Source organism: Rattus norvegicus, chromosome 15, assembly GCF_021556685.1.
Source record: "Rattus norvegicus strain SHRSP/BbbUtx chromosome 15, alternate assembly SHRSP_T2T, whole genome shotgun sequence".
NCBI lineage: Eukaryota > Metazoa > Chordata > Mammalia > Rodentia > Muridae > Rattus > Rattus norvegicus.
Window position 1 is genome coordinate 23,904,741 of NC_141548.1, and position 21,979 is coordinate 23,926,719.

General features: G+C 47.9%; 1 long non-coding RNA gene across 2 annotated transcripts; it reads left to right on the forward strand.

The window, feature by feature from the left end:
• Window positions 1-17,937: 17,937 nt before the first annotated feature.
• Window positions 17,938-21,570, forward strand: LOC148000903 (uncharacterized). 2 transcript variants are annotated; one of them, XR_015638289.1, is made up of 2 exons: window positions 17,938-18,268; window positions 21,073-21,570. It is a non-coding gene; the product is annotated as an uncharacterized LOC148000903 (long non-coding RNA). The 2 variants fall into 2 exon arrangements; XR_015638288.1 differs by lacking the exon at window positions 17,938-18,268 and adding an exon at window positions 20,640-20,727.
• The last annotated feature ends 409 nt before the right edge of the window (window positions 21,571-21,979 follow it).

Consider the following 21,979-nt stretch of genomic DNA (forward strand, 5'->3'; position numbering starts at 1 on the left):
CATGCATGCACACACACAATACACACACATACATGCACACACACATACATGCACACACATACATACACACACATGCACATGCACGCACACACACAACACACACACGTACATGCACACACACGTACATGCACACACATACATACACACACATGCACATGCACACACACACACGTACATGCACACACACACACACACACACACACACACTGGCATGCATGCTTTCATACATAGCTGCACACATGTCTTCACATATAAACATGCCCACACAGATATATGCAAAAAACAAGCAAAGCTCCCAAGAACCACTATCAAACACGTGTGTACTCGTGTTGAAAGTCAGTCCCTCAGTCAATTCAAAGCTAATCTGAAGGCTCGAAAGGCATTTTACTCATGAACATACTGACCCATACTCCTGAGGCAACTACAGGTGCTTCTAATGCATCTCAGTCAAGCAAGCTCGAGGCTTTCAACATTAACATCCTCAAGGTCAGAGTGAGCTGCTGCTTTTAAAGATCACGTTAACACCAGACAATAGGTGATGCTTGAATTATTTAGTACATGTGTTAGTGACAGTGACTACTGACCCCACCCTGGTGCGGATTAAGTATAAAGTCCCAGATTCCCCAACATTTAGGAAAGAGATTCTGCAAGTATATTCCAGGAAGTGAGTATCCTTGGGCCATCCCAAAGGTCTAGAACCTCCTGTTTCCTATTCTAAATACTACAGAATTCCAGACTTCTGCTGCCACACACAAGAGTAAACCAGAGGTCTCTCTAGAACCCTGGTGTTTGCCTTTCACGGACGATGCCAGGCCGGGCTAAACTTCCAGAGAATATCACCACATCCTGAACTCCTCCATTAGCTCCTGTTTCTCCATAATGTTCCACCCTTTGTCCTCCAATAAAAATGAACCAAGCTTGTGTCTTGGACCCTCAACTACGAAACATGTTTGGCTAACACGTTTGGCTAGAGGCATTAGTGTCACCCTACCACTTAGCCTTCCCAGGAGCATGTTTGGCCTTTGACTGTAGTTGCTGGGAAGATCCTGTGGAAGGCCGTAGGGGACCTAACACTGAGAGCCTTGCCTTGTAGCAGGGAAGAAAGCTGAAGCCCGGGGACTGTAAGCCAATGGCCTGCCAGACTTCATGCAATCAGTTCGTGTATCTCTCACTACTCATGCTCTCTCTATGCATACAATGCGCAACCTTTGTCATCCTGAACATGGAGCTAGACCAGCGATTCTCATCCTGTGGGTGGCGTCCCCTTGGGGGGGGATCAAACGACCCCTTCACAGGAGTTACCGTTCCCAGCTATTTGCATTATAATTCATAACAGTAGCCAAAGGATGGTTGTGAAGTAATCACAAAATAACTTTATGGTTGGGGGTCACCACTACATGAGGGACTGTATCAGAGGGTCACAGCATACGGAAGGTGGAGAACCACTGCTCTAGGATGTGTTCTAAGCATAAGTGGGTGATGCTCTCAGAAACAAGGTTCTAGCTCGATGCTAATCACATGCTTGTCAGTTAGGTCTCAGCATCCAGAATGTTTAGACTATTCTGGTAGATTGGAAGCCTTTTCCACTCACCTTCTGTCTTTCCCTCCACCATGGCTGTATCTGTCACTCTCCCTTCTGGCTGATTAACCGCCCCTCAGTAGTGCCTCAGAAAAGGACCCTGAAGCCCCTATTGCAAAGTCAGCTGTCTTTATAGGTGACATAAAGGGCTAACAGGGATTCCTGAGTCCCAGGAGCTTCAGAGTCTGGTCTTCCAGGTTTAGACCCCCCCCCCCCAACAAATCCTTTAGGACCACACCACCCACAGAGGGCAGGTTTCACTTCTTAACTTCACCCCTCAAGATAACATTGTTATTTAATATTCTGTCGAAGAAAGGGGGGGCACTCTTATATGAGCTGATCGAGCAACCTTATCGTGAGTAAGAAATGGGTCTCCTAGTCACCTAGGCAGAGAGCCTCCTTCTCCATCAGGATGTTAAACCAACTCCGTGCTGCCGCACAGTGGTGGCACTCAGTGTGGCTGCCCCGACACATGCCACACTTCTTGACTGACCTCACTGGGACTAAGAAAGTGCAGGCCTCTTTAGAACACAAGGAATCAACACAATTTTTGATATTGTACCGTCAGTTAGATTTGAGTTGTGTAACATGGCTTGAACCTCAGAAAAGTAAGGGCTAGTCAAGCCACACAGTAATAGGAGGAGGTCCATGCAGGCTTACACATTCACCGCCCACAGCCTAATCAGAAAACAATTCCAACCAACCTTTTATGTGGCTTCAGCCATCTCTCAAACACTCGATGCTTCTGGAGTCCTCCCTAATGGATTTAGTAGAGCATGCACAGGAAAAAGAGAGTCCACCTGGACCGGAACTGGGGAACTCGGATCTGTTCCTTGCCACATTGTGTTGCTGCCACACTTCCTGGAAGATGTCTGGCAGACCTAAGGGTTGGCGTGTACCACTTAACAGTACCTTTTAATTTCCCTTTTATGTACCCCAACAAGATGAGGCATTTCCTGCCTTGCCACAAGCCATGCCCCCGGGTCAAACATCTCCCCTCACATTTTGTTCATCAAAGAACAGGAGAAAATAATCATCCTGCATTTACACAGAGAAGACATCAAAGGTCCAGCTGAGCTGTACCTAATGACAGCTCAGAGGAGCCCTGGGATGGAGGAAAGCTCCGTACAGGGAGGTCCCCATCACCCTGCCTCTGGGCTGCTCTCCACACCCATGAGGAGTACCAGGTGCTTGGACATGTAGATGTAAGCCAGATGGCACACAGGAGGCCCCCTCGAATGTCTGACACAATGGTTTAGCTAATGAAAGTCATCTTTATCTTTGTGTGTGTGTGTGTGTGTGTGTGTGTGTGTGTGTGTGTGTGTTCCTGTAGATGGACTTGACTGAGTGTATACTTGCACATGTGTGCACATGTGTATGGAAGCCAGGGGTCAGTCTAGAGTGTCAGCCCTCAGGCCCCATTCACTTTACTCTCTGAGATGCTCAGTAAACCCCTAGGGATCCGCCTCTCTCTTCCTTTTCATCGAGAGGGTTACAAGCGTAAGCCACTACTTTTTTACGTGGGCTCTGGACATCAGAAAGCGTTTTGCTGACTAAGTCATCTCCTCGGCCTTGGGCCTCCTTAAAGTCCCTAGCACTCTTACGAGTTTTCCTGTCCCGGAGAACTGCTCTGGCTCAATCTCCATGTATTCGCCGATTACTTAAATGAGGGTTTAATATTTTACAGACGTAAGAAAACATGACGTTCTCTCAGGTGTAGGAAAATCACAGTGGACACTTCCAGTCTGTAATGGTGGCAGTAAAGAAACGTGGCCCTGTTGTTCTTCTTCTCTTGGGAGCCTTTCCCTGAAGCTCAGTATACAAGGACACAGGGACACAGTAGGGCATATGCACTTGGGTGAATTGTCACAAACTGAGGAGCTCCAGACATTCAGCCATCACAGCAGAACACTCCGGACACTGTCCCTTTACTCTCCTGACCTCTGACATCCTAGATGAAGTTTGCCTGTTCCAAACATCAGAGAAATGGGATTGGAGCGTATATTCTTTTGTATTGTTTGTGAGATTCAACTAAGCCTTATGTCATCTGGGCTTAGTCTGTCAGTTGTCATTACTATGCAACTCTGTTATACTATTAGGATATCTTGTATTTTTTTCCCATGGCTCTGTTGACAGGTATTTGAGTAGTGGACAGTTTGGGGCTGTTTCACATACTCCTGTGATGGGCGTTCTGTGGATCTTCTGTTTGGCGTCACCACGTATTTCTCTGGACGTTATGCCTATAGCAGTATATATGCTCTCATACATGAAGATCTGAAATGTTTAGTTCTTAAAGCCTTCGGCTTTGTTTCTGCCGTTAAAACATTAATTACTAATCCAATCAACTGTTTCCCATCGTTTTCTAACTCTAGATCATGCTCTAATAATTTTCTACCTGAAAAACACTGGGGCGGTGACATCTGTCTTCAAGAAAACTTCAGTGAAGACTGGAACTATTGCCCAGGGAGCCCGGTTGGTCAGCTGTTCGCCGCCTGGTAACATAACCACAGCGTACCTCAGGAAACATTGACAGTTCTGCACAAGAAACCTCAAAGGAAGGTATGGCAGGGACTCCTGAGAGCCTCTCTCTGTAGGCCTATCCTATTTCCAGGGCTGCCCACAGCCCCTCATTTCAGACCCACTTTGTGTCAGCTTTAAAATTCTCTCTTGACCTTAAAATGCTTCTGTTGCCCTTCCCAAACCCCTGTGCTCACTACTGCTTGACTTGCAGAATTCACTTGATGCCAGTGAGCCCTGCCAACAATGGCCTAGCATATTTCAACAGGTAAGGGTCTCCTCTGGTCATATTGCCAGCACCCAAGCTGGCGGCATTCAAGCGTGGGGTGTCCCTCTTACAGAACAGTTAAACGGAATCCCCACTAATGGAATTCTCACACGGTCCTAGACTCTAAACAGATTTCCTTGGCTTATGTCATTTTACCAAATACCCAGTCTGCCACCTAAGTACAGCTGAAATGATTCTGTTACACAGGTGAAGAGGCTGAGGCTATGAGACGTCATCCAAACTCTCAGATTGACTGTATCTTTAAGGGAAAAGGAAAAGGTTGCCCATTACACAAGACCATGCCTCTGTGAGGACACAAGACATTTTTCCCCTGGCCATGTGTCCCCAACACCTAAGGACACTGTCTGGTCCTTAGTAACCACTTAGTAAGCTTGAATGCCGGGAGAATAAATTCACTGACATGTACGGCAGAATGTACGCAAGCTTCTCCAAAATGCACGTGCCAAGATCCCACCCCGTAAGCCCTGAGAGGAGAAGGCCTGATCACACACATTTTAAAGAAGAAAAAGGAACTGAGTCTCTATGTCCTTCTCATGCAGACCCGTGGCATGTGGTCACAGCTCTGAAAAGTCTATTATTTTGTATTAAATCATCTGTGTAAATAATCTGTTTCTACATCATTCCCTCTTAAATTAGAACAAATAGGCACCCCATGCTATAGGTTCCTTCAAATCATGAAGAGGTCTCTCTGCCTTTTTCAGCAAATTTGTTTCCCTTCATGGCTCTGCCCATCCCCCAATTGTTCTTTTTTTTTTTTTTTTCTTTTCTTTTTTTCGGAGCTGGGGACCGAACCCAGGGCCTTGTGCTTGCTAGGCAAGCGCTCTACCGCTGAGCTAAATCCCCGACCCCCCCCCTTCCAGTTGTTCTTAACAGTCTCCTCTTCTGCTTAAGCTATGGCCGTTCTGTTGGTCATTGAATCTATAAGGACATGTAATAACAAGTATCATGGCTTGAATGGGAACTGTCCCACATGAGATCATGTTCCAACACTTGGTTCTCAACTGGTGGCATTGTTTTGAGATAATGTGGGAACTTCAGAAGGTGAAGCCTCATCAAAGGGTGTGGGCCACTAGGCACTGGTTTTACGCAGTACAGCCCACTCCTACTCCATTAGAGTTCCCCCTACTCCCTCACACTCCTTCTTACAAGAATCTACTGCCTTATGCTCTTACTGGTCACCCTGCCTTCCCTGACATGATAGACTACAGCTCCTCAAACTGCTGGACAAATAGACCCTTTCTCCTTCCAGTAACTTATCAGAGCAACCAGACACTAAACTGATGGAACAAGAAAACCAAGCCACCTCCTCTTTCAGTAGAACCACGGTGTGCTGTTTAGTAAGTGCTTTCCCCTTTTTTCTTGTCTTCAAGTATCATTTAGTAAAAGGGCAACTGGGAAAAGTGGGTATTTTTTTTTCCAACATTCAGCAGGTGTTTCATATTTCAAAAAAGGGAAAAAAGAAACAAAATAAAATTAGCTTTTCACATGGGTCAGTGAGCCAGCCTGCCCGCAGATATATTAAATATTGCTGTCCTATTTTTGTCTTAGGACAGAGAAGGCTAGGTGATAAGGGTTTTCTTTAGTCTCTTCCCTACCCGTGTGCTGCTAGCTGTGATGTCATATTTCTTTAAATGTTGAGTTCTTTAAATACTGCCAGATCTAAAGGCAATAAAGGCGAGTGCCTATGGTCCTAGCTACTCGGGAAGATTGTAAGTTCAAGGTCTGCCTGAGCCACACCGTGTGTCCAAGGCCAATCTGGACAGCTTGGTAAGACCCAATCTCAAAATAAAGACCTGAGAAAGAGGGCGGGGGTGGTGTATAGTTCAGTGGTAGTGCAACTTACCTGGCATGCACAAAGTCCTGGGTTCAATCCCCAGGACTGGAACAAATAAACACTATCCAATTTGAAGGTCTGTTATTTTCCCTCTTAGTTTAATCTTAGGAAACATCCCTCTTCGCCTCTCCTGAGAAACTCTGGACTCCCTGTGCTAGAGCTCATAACCCTCAGCCTCACTTTTTATGTTTCCCAGAAGCCAACCTCAAACGGCCTCTTCGAGAGTTCCAGGCCAATAGCTGGCTGTTCAGTTTTCTACCTTGTCCCTCTGTCCCTGCCCCAGGGTCTTCTGTCCGCTGTTGCACTTGGGAGCTGTTAAAATAGCAAAGAAGAGAAGAGAAAGGAAGCCTGCTGGCCCCTCTGCCAGCCAGGCCCTTCCTTCCAAGACCACACGTCTCTAGTTTCTTTGTTTCCTCTTATGTTTAATTTTCTTTGGCCCAGTCTTTCCTCAATGGTTTTCTTTTCGCATTTTATCACCATAAATTAATTAAAATGTTTCTGGCGCTGAGTTCTCATCTGATCATCTTGGCAGGATCCCCTTACACAGATTCAAGAAGATAAAGAGCGACCCAAGCACGAGGAGCAAGAAGAACAGCCCACATAGGGAGCTGGGAGTACGGAGCGGGTGTGGGGGCGGGCGGTGCAGAGACAAGTTGGGAGAAAGAAAAAAATAGCCAGCCGCTACTCTGAATAGAAAAGCTGAGTGCGTGTTGGGAGGTGAAATTCTCTTGGATATTTGTGTCCGTCCACTCCTAAGCCTCCCAGAAGAGAATGTGTTACCAGTTGAAAAACCAAAAGAAATTGCTCTAGGTTTTCTCCCATCAAATTTGAGTGATTCCACACCTAAATGGGATATATTTGCAAACGCCTCCCCGTCGAGGCTCAGGGATCTGTTAGAAGAGGAGGTAGAAAGACGACTGTAAGAGTCAGAGGGGATCGAGACACCAAGGAAGCAGTGTCTTCCGGGCACAGCAGGACTGATACACATATGAACTCACTGTCAGCAGGCACACACATGCAGGAGCCAGCCAGGGGGAGTCTCAGGACCGAGAAGGGAAAGAGGACACAAATCCCACACACAGCCAAGAGGCTGTTGGCAATTGATAGCCGCTGGGAGAGGGAAAATTGGGTTTCTCCAATGGAGCAGCACTGGGTTTGTCCTCTGTACTCCAGGGCAACACAAGGGAGACACGATGGTTTCGTTTGGTTTGGCTTGGCTTGGCTTGGCTTGGTTAGGTTAGGTTAGGTTAGGTTAGGTTAGGTTAGGTTTGGTTTGGTTTGGTTTGGTTTGGTTTGGCTTGGCTTGGCTTGGCTTGGCTTGGTTAGGTTAGGTTAGGTTTGGTTTGGCTTGGCTTGGCTTGACTTGGTTAGGTTTGATTTTGGTTTGGTTTGGTTAGGTTTGGTTTGGTTAGGTTTGGTTAGGTTTGGTTTGGTTAGGTTAGGTTAGGTTAGGTTAGGTTAGACTTGGTTAAGTTTGGTTTGGTTTGGTTTTTTGCATTTGGGGTTTTTGTTTTTGTGTTTTTGTTTTGTTTTGTTTTTTGTTTTCTCTCCCTCTCCCCCATATTTTGGTTATTGTTTTTGTTCTGAGAGGAAGAATATGAAGATGAGTAGGTAGAAACTTAGGAAAGAGTTCAGGGATAAAAAAATATGATTAAAATATATTATATAAAAATAATCAAATGAAAACTGAATAGAAATTCCTGTTATTTATTTATTTACTTACTTACTTATGTTTAGTTCAGGTGGGCTATATAGATGCCAAGAGACGAGGGCATTTTAGAAATGAAAGGTGGATTTGATTTACAGGGATTGGAAGAGACGGTGATCAAGATCAACTGGGGCCTCTGTAGGGTTCGCCATGAGCACATGGCTGTGTCTGCTGAACTCAGCGAAGAAGACAAACATTGCCTTCTCATAGCAGCAGGAGAATGGGGATAAAAGTACCAAATACACATGGAATCTAGAGGGAGAAATCACAGACTCGGACGGACTCAGACGCAGGATTTCACTGATACGAAGGGCATTCCGAGGAACTATGGGGCCTGTGTCCCAGAACCACCACACCCCAATGCCTGGCCACCCCAAAGTTATACCTTGGAGCCCTAAGCACCTGTCAGAGGAAGGCCAGAAAGGAGAGGAATCTTAGCAAGGGGGCTGAAGAACTCCCCCAGGTGGTTTGAAAAGAACTGAAAACCCATAGTGCAGCCATGTTGTCTTTCTCGGGCTGTGGCTAGCATACGAAGCGGTCTCACTCTGAAGGGTCGCTCTCGCCATTAAAACCAATAGTAGAACAGCACGTCTGTGAGAGACACTACCAGTGAGATGGACAGGACACTGTGTGGGAAACTATGCGGTGGTAGCCGTGTCAGGCAGCCCAATTCAGACCTCTCTTAGCACTGACATTTTAAATAGCAAAGCAGGCAGCATGATTGAGGGACGTCAAAGGTAAAACGTAGCATCAGAAGGAATATTCTAAGGGCCTTGAACAAGAACCCCCCCACAAAAGCATGAACTTTCTGCCAGCCAAAGCGTCCAGCTCCAAAATGGTTAATGCAGGATGCCTGAGGTCTGTCTGGTCATGTAACGGTTTGACAAGGTGGGCGGTAAAATTCAGCTAGTGTCTCCTAGAGCCCAAACCAGGAGGCCTTTCCATTTTCCCCACTGAGAGGAGAAGAAGAACATGCTTCTGTTTACGTCTACCCTTGACCTCTGTGTGTGCTACACTGGATAGTGAGCACGGCGGTTTTACTAACACCTTGAAAGTCTCCCTAGCCTCTCTGACTCTATATCTGACTTCCCTCAAGGCCCAGCCATGCTTGGCAATATTTTCCAGCAGAACCCCCAAGGCTCTTCAGCACCCATGCCCTCACATCAATGTCATCTTAAAGCTCCACCCTCTCCCTGTTACCAAACACTCAAACCAAACTCTCTCTCTCTCTCTCTCTCTCTCTCTCTCTCTCTCTCTCTCTCTCTCTCTCTCTCTCTCACACACACACACACACACACACACACACACACACACACACACACACACCTCTTCTTCCAGGACTTCAAGCTACTTAGAAATTAGCCCAGGCTATATTAGCTTTCTCCCAAGTACTTAGTAGATACCTCATAAACATGAAATGAATTTAACAGCAAGACACATTTTCTCATGTCAAAATTGCTGAAACACTAAAGTTTTTTTTAAACCATTCCTGAATTTCCTCTTAAAGATCTGTTTTAGATGGGGAGATGACCCAGTCAGTAAAGTTCTTGGCACAAAGCCCTAAGGATCTGCATTGAGGTTTCCAACAGCCCGTACCTGTTCTAAAAGCTGGGTATGGTAGCCCACAGCAGTAGTCCCAGTGCTGGAGAGGCAAGGGATCCCTGAGGTGTCCTAGCCACCAGTCTAGTCCAGTCAGCAAGTTCCACGTTCAATGGGAAACGCCAAAGGTAAAGAGGAGAGTGATCGAGACATGTCTGCCCACACATGCACACACATGCACGTCTACATATGTGTATGTGTATATCTATATGACTGTACATGCACACACGAATTTATTGTAGGAATACGTAAAGAGTTGGGGGAGGAAGGAGGCGGAGAGGACACGTGCTTTCCTAGTAGTTTCATTATTCTGATATAACAAGTAAATAGGCAGTGACGCCTCTGCACATACAGATATGAATGTAATGTGCACGCACACTGATCTCCTCCGAGGGTCCTTATGGGATTTTTAAGGAGTATGAGGGGACCCTTTCTGAGAGGAAGACAGAAAGTATCTTTAAAGGGTCTGGAGACCTGGCTCATCAAATGGGTACTTACGGCTCTTGTGGAAGACTCAGGTCAGCACCCACGGAAGACTCAGGTCAGCATCCACATAGAGATATCTCCAAATGTAGATCCAGCTATGGATCAAGGCATTAGAGTTGCAAAGCCCTGGGGACCTCAAAACATCATCATCATCACCACCACCACCACCATCATCATCACCATCACCACCATCATCACCACCACCACCACCATCACCATCATCATCACCACCATCACCACCATCACCATCATCACCACCACCACCATCATCATCACCATCATCATCACCATACTCGTTTACATTTGTATTCAGTTTTGAAACACTTCGTACTGCCTTTGCCTTGCTGCTGTACTTTAACTCAGTCTCGATGCTTGGAGACAGAAACGAGGTGGAACTTAGGAGCACGCTAGCTCAGAGAACCTGGGCTTGAAAGATGCTCTGTTTGAGAATCACTTGTCCAGTGACACTGGCCTGGACAGTTGCACCCGTGCAGCTCGGGCCTTAGGGTCCTGCAAGCTGGGGCTGCGTGTTTGGGTAAATGGATATTCCTGCAGTTATGGCTAACACTACATCATGTGGTTTGGGATGCTAAGGCATCCGCCCTCCTTGACTGGCAAATTCTGCCAAAGGCTATACCAATTCTTTGCACTGAGCTAACAAAAAGACTCTCCTCCTGCAGGGTGTAGGCCTGACCTTTGCCCCACCAGACACCACCCTGTCTGTACAGAGGATACTCAAAGCTTTTCTACCAACCCCACCCTTCCCACTAAGGACAATAACACCCACTCTTTGGCACTGAGGCCTTCTCTCCTATGGTTCACTTTTTCTGTTCAAGGGCTCAGACAGTGAGACAAAGGGACATGAAAATAGCTAAAATGGCCACTTAGAACCGGGCATGATGACTCACCTCCCCAGGGACTGAGACAGAAGGATTGCTGCGATGGCATACACAGAGGAAAGAATCCAGCAGAGCAGACAAACCCTGGTCCACACTATGGGCTGTGCACTTAATTTCACAACACACATGAAGCTTCACAAGTGTCACCAAAGCTACAACATCACGCAACTGTGTCGGGCAGGGAAACAACATGTACTAATCTGTTGGTTTGTTTTGTTTTGTTTTATTTTGGTGCAAATCCAGCAGCCAGCAATCAGCTACTGGTAAGTTCTACCAGACCCTAGGACAGGGTCCTTACACTGAGCTAAGATCAAAATAAAGTAAAAGTAAAAATAAATTATTGCACCTTTTAACTTTTAGAAACAAACATTCTTTGACAGGGCTGGAGAGGTGGCTCAGTGGTTAAGAGCACTGGCTTCTCTTTCAGAGCCCAGGTTCAGTTTCTAACATCCATATCATGTAACTTCAGTTCCAGAGGATCCTGTGCCCTCTCCTGGCTTCTGTGGGGATCTACACAATTGTAGGCACACACACACACACACACACACACACACACACACACACACACACACATCAATCTTTTAAAAATTCTCTTTTGACCCAGTCTTTTATTAGGAACTGCCCCTCCCTTTTTGTCCCCATCTTGTTAGTCAGATTGGGACAGAAGAAGGTTAGAAAACCAGACTCCTGGTTAACAGTTGGAAACCAGGCCCCTTGGATAATGTCAACGAAACTTGGATAATGTCAACCCATCACCGCCTATAAGATTAGAACTTTTATCTGCCAACTTCCCTGATAGTCCACGGGCATTCAAGTCAGGTTTACAACCGTGCCTACAGTTCTACACTAGAAACGGGGTCTGGTGTTTGGTCTGTGTCACCAATACAAATGGTAACACCCAGAATCCTTTTTACTAAGGAAAAAAACGAGGGTGAACCCAGTCACAGCGTTCTGATGGTATGCCGTCTCTCCTACCCCAACCTCGAAAAATCACATCATTCCTCTCTGTGTCTCCCCAAAGGACAGGTCTCAGAGCAGAAAACATCCCATCTCAACTACACTGTGTGGGTACCTCAGCCTTGTTCTGTGTAGCCCATGGTGATCTGAGAACCGGGCGTAAAGACACATGAACGGGTGAAGGAAAGTACCTCCCCTCGCTCCATCAAACTGCTCGGGAAGCAGGCAGAAGTGATTGGGGGTGGGGGATGCTTGAGAACCTAGAGGGCTCTGTGAAAATGAGCCTCACACGGGTGCTACTTTATGCTTCTAAGACTCAGGAAAGAAACATCCAAGGCAAAGCTTTCCTTCCCCAAGGCAATCAGTGGGGCAGCATTTCCACCACAGCCCACACTCAGCCAGAGAACTGTCTGTTTCTCTTTATTTCCAACTGCAGAACATGCATTAAAAGAGCAACCGAGGATATTCAAGGTGGGAAAAGGTCCCTTCCCCACCTCAAACTGTAAACTTGTTTTCTATTTCCTTCTCCTCCTCCTCCTTCAGATCCTTATTCATGGACCAATGTGCTTTTTCCATAATAAGTATCTCTCTCATAGTCTTAATATTTTCCTAGTAACCCTGAGTACACTGAAATCCAGAGTGGCCCAGCTGGCCTCATTCCGAGCCAGAGGCCCTCAGTTCAATCTACACAGAGCCAGTTGGATTTTTAAGTCTCAAGATTCTAGACGTTGTAAGAGCAAGCCATATCCAAATAAGTGTGACTGTCACCCAGATACTCAACGTGAGAGAGCTGGCCACGAGCAGTCTGCATGGGTTGTGGCCAAGCCGTAATACGTTCTTCCTGGAAGCCCTTGTGTCTCCTCCGCCCTTCCTCAGACTGGAGTTGAGCTAATGGGAGGCATCAGCAGGTATCCTCAGAGTGTGACAAAAGAAGGTTAGGGAGTCGGTTCTTCCGGCTGACCCCGTAGATGGCAAATGTCATTCTGAAGGCCTCAGCCCCTTCCCTGTATCCTCTCAGAGTTCAGCCACTGACTGTCGCTTTTGCTCCTGCAGGTTTCCCTCAGCAATACCCATGCCTTTGCTGTGACACCCTTTGCTGTGACACCCTTTGCTGTGACACCCTTTGCTTGGCGCACCCTCCCCTCGGTAGGCCACTGAGACAGAACCATACTCCTCTCAGGCTTCCGAGTTTTGAATGCTCTGTGGCCCAGTGTGTCACACCTGCATTCCCTCAGATGGGAAAACAAAGCGAGGGAGGGCGCACCAGCAATCACTCCAACCCACTGACAATTTCAAGAAAAGCTCAAAACTTGTTTTCTATCATTTATCGTCTGACTATTGTGCTCATTTGCCTGATGTGAGAGTCACCTCACCACACCTCGGGATTAGAAAAGTTGTCTCTGTTTCCAGAAACTCTCTCTAGGACGATTTTTTTTTTTTAATCTTTCTCTTTGGATAGGGTTTCACTGTGTAGCCCTGCCTGGCCTGGAACTTGCGACAATGGCCGAGCTGGCCTCCAACTCATACAGATCTGCCTGTCTCTGCCTCTGAGGGCAAGCATCACCACACCTGACACAGCAACAAAGAGGAAGTGTGGACTGCTGTCCCAGTAGGAAGAGCTGAGCCTAAATCCCAGAATTTAGCTGGGACCTTAAAAGGGAAAAGGGGGGTGAACTTGGAGGTACAGGTATGAAAGGTGAATTATTTAAGTGGATTCCAGATACTCACTAACCTCTGAGATAGCATCTAGACATTGCACATAGATGGATGGATGGATGGATGGATGGATGGATGGATGGATGGATGGATGATGGATAGATAGATAGATAGATAGATAGATAGATAGATAGATAGGGATAGGTAAGTAGGTAGATAGATAGATAGATAGATAGATAGATAGATAGATAGATAGATAGATAGATAGATATGGATAGGTGTCCCCGCCAGCGGGGACCCAGTTATTCAGGGTCCCGAAGAGGCTTTCTACCTGTGGGCCAAAATGGGGGTGAAGAGAAGAAGGAGACCAAGCAAGATTCTGTTGTCAAGGTCTCGTTTATTGGGATGAACGTTACAGCTTTTAAGGCTTTCAGGTAGGGGGAGTGACCTTTGTGAAACATGAAGGAGAGGGAGGTGCGGATATAGGTAGTGATAGCTGGAGGCAAAGAGGTCAGGCGGTAGATTAAGACTTAAGGCAGTCATTTTAGGGGTGAGTCTCTGTGGCCAAACAGCCCAGAGTCACCTAGCCACTTTGAACCCTGCAGTTCAAAAAGCGGCTAGGCCCAAATCCAATATGGCTCCATGCAGATAGGTAAGTAGATAGATACATAGATAGATAGATAGATAGATAGATAGATAGATAGATAGATAGGGATAGGTAAGTAGATAGATAGATAGATAGATAGATAGATAGATAGATAGATAGATAATAGATGGATAGGTAGGTAGATAGATAGATAGATAGACAGACAGACAGACAGACAGACAGACAGACAGACAGATGAGATACCTGATATCTCAGGTTATCATTTGGCCTACACACACACACACACACACACACACACGTACACACACACATCTATCACAAAAAATAAATGAGGAAAAAGAAAAAGGAAATTATTATTTCTCCCTTCAAAAGTCAAGAAATCATCTCTTCTGGTCGTACTTGGTTGTGGAAGAAATTGCATCAGCACTGTGCATCAATGTTCTAGGGTTGTGGCCCAATGGGAGACCCTAGTGATGGAACAGGTGAGCTGAGGGTGAAGGGACACAGGGGCCAGGGCATTGCGAGGCACAGGGTGGGTGCTGAGTACTGGGATGGCTTCGTCACTCAGAATGCTTTCTCTCTACATAGCTCAGGTGACCTGAGACAGCCACTTAGCTATTCCTTCACGTCAGTAATGTGTAAAGTGAGAACACAGTCCATTCATCTGGGAGGAAGATCAGTATGGGAAGACTTCACAGGATTATTCCTTCCAGAGTCACTAAACAAAGCTAGAGAGTCTTCGGGGTGACCTAGCAGTGGGATCTCTCCAGCTAATGCCGAGTTTCAAATTAAAGTTGCCCCCTTGTTAGGCAGTATTCAAATAAATCCCTGCTGGAGTGGGTATGGGCAGAGTTCAGATCCCTGATGACATGGCTGGGTCCAGCGACCCACCAGCAGTGAACAGGATCGCCACCTCTTACCATCTGCTTTGACTTTGTAAGTCAGGCCCTGGGTGTGCACACAATTCCCCCTTCTCCCTGCCTCTGTTATTTTACTCAGCCATAAAGCCCCGCGCCCAGGGCCACACAAGGGGCTCAGATGAACACCACGGGTCCAGACGCTGTGGAAACTAGCCTTTTCCAAGCAGCATCTGGCTTCTAAGCTCATTCCCCCAGCTGTATCGCTGACGGCTCTAAAGTGGTTTTTTTATTCTGTCATATGGGCGGGCGGACTGCTAATGGGCTGTCTCTTCTTGCTTGTCTTTTTCAAGGTCATTTTTCCCTCCAAGTCCCAAGAAAGTGGCACACCATGACTCCACCAGAGGAAGGGGCCCCCCCATCCCTAGTTGTTATGGCGTGGGAGACCGGGCATCCCAAATGCTGGTAAGTGGTCCCGGGGCTTGCAGGGGAAATATCTAATTATGCTGCCTGGCGCGTCTATTCAATGAGAAGTAGGCTCACCGAGGGATGATTACATAACTCGGCAGACCCAGGTGGCAGATGAACATAAAGTATTATTTGTCCTTGTGTTTCCCCAAGACCGGTCACCATGGTACCTGGCACTTTAACAAGCACATAATTTTGACACAAATGCTCCAACTAATGTTTCATAATTGGCAATGCTGATGGGACCTGAGTATTTTTTTTTCAGTGCCAGTCTGAACGCCCAAATATGAGCCTCTGCACCTGTACTCTGCTTCCAGGCTCACGGCTCTCGGATCCCAATCTGGGGCATCTGATTGTCAAGAGGTTGACCCTCTAAGAGCCAAGTGTCCAAATTAACAGCCTGCTTTGGCCTCCTGAAATCTTAGCAGCGTCTGAAGACACCACCTTGCCTCCTGATTCAGCGCAACACTTATGGAGACCCCCCCAGGTCCAGATGAGCCTACGGCGACTTACAAAGGAGGGGAACCAGCTAAGCGTGCACATGGCTTTCACGGCCCTCAGCCCGGCCCACCACACACTGTGGAGCTCCTGAGAGCACTGTCTGCCCAGGTTACAATGCAAATGGAGTTCCTGTTGGATGTGCCTGCAGCTCAAGAGCCCTGTCCTCCTGGAACAGAAAGCGAAGGAACAAGGAATCACAAATTAAAATCTCCCAAAATGTTGAAGAGGGTGGCAGGAATTCTTTTTACTATATAAAACCAAATCTCTGAAACAAGTGTAAGGGAGCGTCCCTCCTGGTCCCTCACTCTCCTACATTCCACCGGCTTCCCATTCGTGTCTCCAGTGAAGACTTGAGCCCTGCAAGCCAGGCCCTAAGAAGAATCTAAACATAAACTGAAAGACCCCAGCTTAGCAGCAGTAACGCCATTTTACAAGGCTGTACTTAAGATGACTGGTTCAGGAAAAGGTTAGAACACTGAGTACACAGCGGCTGCCAAACAAGATGTGTTTGGTTGAAGGCCTGGCAACAGGAGGACTGCCATTGAGCACCTGACAATGAAAAAAGCCCCGAGAGAGGTCCCACACCCTGGTGGGGGGCCGAGTCAGTCGTTATGTTCCAAGAAGGTAGCTAGGAAACTTGCCCCCGGGGCTAAACCCTTGCCATATTAGAATCCACCAATTATATCCCTGTAACCATGCATCTGCTTCTGTATGCTTGCTTCTGCTCCCCAAAATCCTATAAAAGCCCATCCTTGGTTCCGTGGGGCGCGCCAGTCCCCCGAGTGACTGAAGCGCCCGCAGGTGCCTGTGCCTGTGTATCCCGACAATAAACCAAATCCTCTTGCTGATTGCATCCTGTGGTGTCTCGGTCTGGTCTTTGGAGTTAGAGGGTCTCCATCCCGAGGGAAAGTTCTCCCTGAGAGCTTTTCATTTGGTGCATTGGCCGGGAAAGGAGATCCTCCACCCAGGGACCACCGACCACCCACTGGGAGGTAAGCCGGCCGGCGTCTGTCTGTCTGTCTGATTTTGTCTCGTTCTGCCTTATTCTGTCTGTTCTGTGAGCGCTCAGCCAGGTCTGTTCTGTGAGCGCTCAGCCAGGTTGTTTGGAATTTGGGCGGGACGAAGAAGGAGCTGACGAGCTCGGACTTCTCGCCCCGCAGCCCTGGAAGACGTTCCAAGGGTGTTAGGGGCCCGACTTTTCGGGGCCCAATCTGGGAGAGGAGAAAGATCCGGACTAACGGCACCTCTGTCTGTATTTTTGGCTTTCAGAGGGCCCCGGACCTTTGCCACCTCCATCTGACTTTTTGCTTTCAGTTTGGTACCAAAGCCGTGCAGCACGCCTGTCTGTTGTTTGTTTGACTGTTGGTGTTGTTTGTTTTCTCTGTGTTCTAATCTTCCTTAGAACTAACATGGGACAGTCCCTAACAATGCCCCTAAGTCTCACTCTTGATCATTGGGAAGACGTCCACGACCAGGCACACAACCAGTCCGTCGAGGTTAAAAAAAAAGGAAAATGACAGACTCTCTACACATCCGAGTGGCCCACTTTCGGAGCGGGATGGCCAGTGAATGACACATTTAATAAGATCATTATTTTACAGGTTAAAGATCGGGTCGTCCATGGACATCCTGACCAGGTTTCTTATATTATCACTTGAGAGAGTCTCGCCTTAAACCCCCCCCCCCCGGGCGGAACCCTTCGTGGACCCAAATTGGCCTCCCCTCAACCCCCAGCCTGTCCCCTCGGCCCCGCCCGGTCTCCCGGCCACGTCTTCCTCTCTCTACCTTTGTAAAATCAGAGCCTTCTAAGAAACCTGTCCTCCCGGCAGACCCAAACTCCCCTCTCATAGATCTTCTCTCTGACAGGCCCGGCTAAAACGGAGGAGGCAGAGCCGCCGGCCAGATCAGTTGCCGGGCCACAGTCTGATAAGGGTTTCTCCCCTGTCACAGGGAGATTGCACAATAAGCGAGAGGTGATGCCAGATTCAACCTCCCAGGTTTTCCCACTTAGACAGGGAACCGGTGGCCAGACCCAATACTGGCCGTTTTAAACAACACAACCCTTCTTTCTCCAAAGATCCGGTGGCACTCACCGACCTAATAGAATCTGTTTTACTTACCCACCAGCCTACTTGGGATGACTGCCAACAGCTCTTACAGGCTCTCTTAACCTCAGAAAAAAAACAAAGAGTGTTCCTAGAGGCCAGAAAGCATGTTCTGGGAGATGATGGGCGTCCCACCCAGCTGCCTGAGAAAATTGATGCTGCATTCCCACTTAAGAGACCAAACTGGGATTTTAATACAGCTGAAGGTAAGGGACACCTACGCCTTTATCGCCAGTTGCTTCTAGCGGGTCTCCAAGGGGCTATACGATGCCCTACTAATTTGGCTCAGGTAAAACAGGTATTACAGGAAGCAGGGGAAACTCCCTCCGCCTTTCTAGAGAGACTTAAGGAGGCCTACCGTATGTACACTCCCTATGACCCAGATGACCCAGGACAAATGACGAGTGTCTCTATGTCCTTCATCTGGCAGGCTGCTCCAGATATCAGGACTAAGTTACAGAGGTTAGAAAATTTGCAGGGCTATACATTACAGGATTTACTTAAAGAAGCTGAAAAGATTTTTAATAAGAGAGAGAATTGAGTCGAATCTTGGCCAACGTAGTTCAGGGCCAAGAAAGGAAGGGAGATAGGGGGGAGCTCGAAAGGGGCTGAAGCTGGATAAAGATCAATGTGCCTATTACAAAGAGAAAGGGCACTGGGCCAAAGAGTGCCCCAAGAAGCCTGGCGGACCCCGAAAGCCTCGACCACGAACCTCCCTCTTGGCTCTAGATAAAGATTAGGGAGGTCATGGCCAGGACCCACCCCCTGAGCCCAGGGTAACGCTTAAAGTTGGGGGGCAGCCGGTTACTTTCCTGGTAGACACAGGAGCCCAGCATTCAGTCCTCACCCAAGCTTCAGGACAACTCAGCGACCGGACGGCCTGGGTACAAAGAGCTACTGGTGAGAAACAATACCGATGGACTACAGACTGCCGGGTTCAGCTGGCTACCGGTAAGGTGACCCATTCCTTCTTACATGTTCCGGACTGCCCGTACCCTCTGCTGGGCCGTGATCTGCTCACCAAACTAAAAGCACAAATTCATTTTGAGGAAGGAGGGGCCCAAATAACTGGCCCCCACGGAACTCCCCTTCAAGTTCTAACCCTATAAACCGGGACAGGACACTGGCTTGGGCAGAGACTGGTGGGATGGGGTTGGCGCTCCAACAGCCCCCCTTAATTACAACTCCAGTCTCCATAAAACAATACCCCCTGTCATATGAAGCTTATCAAGGTATAAGGCCTCACATTACGAGGCTTCTAGATCAAGACATCCTAATCCCCTGCCGGTCACCTTGAAATACGCCTCTTCTGCCTGTTAAGAAACCCGGCACTGGAGATTATAGGCCAGTACAAGACTTGAGAAAGGTCAACAAGAGGATAGAAGATATTCATCCGACTGTTCCAAACCCTTACAATTTGCTCAGTAACTGTTCATCGATGAGAAACAGGGGTATGCTAAAGGGGTCCTAACACAAAGGTTGGGACTCTGAAAACGCCCTGTGGCCTACCTGTCTAAGAAATTGGACCCTGTGGCCTCCGGCTGGCCACCGTGCCTAAAGATGGTGGCTGCTATTGCTGTCCTGATCAAGGACGCTGGAAAATTGACTTTGGGACAGCCACTCACCATCCTAACACCCCACGCAGTGGAGGCCTTGGTAAAGCAGCCCCCAGACCGCTGGCTCTCTAATTCCCACATGACCCACTACCAAGCCTTGTTACTGGATGCAGAACAGGTTCAGTTTGGGCCCGTAGTCGCCCTCAATCCTGCCACCTTGCTTCCTCTACCAGAGGAGACAGAACAGCATGACTGCCTACAAATCCTCACAGAAGTACATGGAACCAGGCCGGACCTATCGGACCAGCCTCTTCAGAATGCTGACCACACATGGTACACAGATGGCAGCAGCTTCTTGACAGAGGGAGAACAAAAGGCTGGAGCTGCGGTCACTACGGAGGACAAAGTGATTTGGGCGAAAGCCCTGCCTGCTGGTACCTCCGCACAACGGGCTGAACTCATCGCCTTGACTCAGGCGCTCAAGATGGCAAAAGGTAAGAGGCTAAATATATATACAGACAGCCGTTATGCCTTTGCCACGGCACACACCCACGGGGAGATCTACCGGAGGCGGGGGCTGCTCACATCTGAGGGTAAAGATATTAAAAATAAGGCTAAAATTCTGGCCCTCTTAGAAGCCCTATTCTTGCCCAAAAGACTGAGTATTATACATTGTCCAGGACACCAGAAAGGGCACAACCCAGAGGCACGAAGAAACCGGCTGGCCAATGCCACGGCTCGAGAAGCGGCCATGAACAAACAAATCTTGCCCTTAAATAGCCCAGACCAACCCACGCCCCCACCAGTGGGACAAACCAGTTGGGTTTATGCCCATGAGGACATAGAGCTCCCAGAAAAAATGGGGGCCATCTACCACCCTCAACTAAAACAGTGGGTCTACAAAGCGTGCGCTCAGGTTAACCTGAGAAGGACCATGATTGGACAAGGAGTTCGTCCTAGGGGACACCGTCCCGACATCCATTGGGAAATGGATACAAGTATCTCCTAATGTTTATAGACACCTTCTCAAGATGGGTCGAAGCCTTCCCCACAAAGCACGAGACTACAAAAATGGTCACCAAGAAGCTCCTCGAAGAAATCTTTCCCAGGTATGACATGCCTCAAGCGTTGGGGTCGGACAACGGGCCCGCTTTCGTCTCCCAAGTAAGTCAGTTGGTGGCCAAATTGCTGGGGATTGATTGGAAATTACATTGTGCCTATAGACCCCAGAGTTCAGGTCAGGTAGAACACATAAATAGAACAATTAAGGAGACTTTATCCAAACTAACGCTTGCAACTGGCTCAAAGGATTGGGTGGCCCTCCTTCCCCTAGTTCTATATTGGGCCCGGAATACCCCGGGCCCCCATGGTCTAACTCCTTTTGAAATAATATATGGAACACCACCCCCATTTGTCCATTTCTTTGATTCAAACATTGCTGATTTTGCTGACAGCCCTTCTCTGAGGGCCCATTTACAGGCCCTACAGATTGTGCAGAGAGACGTCTGGAGACCTTTGGCCACTGCTTACCAGGACAAGCTTGAGCATCCGGTGGTGCCACACCCGTTCCAGATTGGAGACACCGTGTGGGTGCACAGACACCAGACCAAGAATCTCGAGCCACGGTGAAAAGGACCCTACACCGTCCTCCTGACTACCCCGACCGCCCTAAAGGTAGACGGAGTCTCGGCTTAGATCCACACACCACACGTCAAGGCAGTCCGGTCTAAGGAATTGACTAATCACAACACTACACCCCAGACATGGAGAGTTCAGCGCACTCCAAACCCCTTAAAGTTAAAACTCCTACGTGGCTCCTCCTAGCCCTTTTGTGGCCTAGAGTTAGTGGGGAAATAAGCCCCCACCAGACAGAAATTTCTTGACCAAGTCGAGTGAAAGATTTCACTCAAAGTTAACAAAAAAAAAAAAAAATGGGGGAATGAAAGACCCCAGCTTAGCAGCAGTAACGCCATTTTACAAGGCTGTACTTAAGATGACTGGTTCAGGAAAAGGTTAGAACACTGAGTACACAGCGGCTGCCAAACAAGATGTGTTTGGTTGAAGGCCTGGCAACAGGAGGACTGCCGTTGAGCACCTGACAATGAAAAAAGCCCCGAGAGAGGTCCCACACCCTGGTGGGGGGCCGAGTCAGTCGTTATGTTCCAAGAAGGTAGCTAGGAAACTTGCCCCCGGGCTGAACCCTTGGGGGGCCGAGTCAGCCGTTATGTTTCAGGAAGGTAGCTAGGAAACTTGCCCCCGGGGCTAAACCCTTGCCATATTAGAATCCACCAATTATATCCCTGTAACCATGCATCTGCTTCTGTATGCTTGCTTCTGCTCCCCAAAATCCTATAAAAGCCC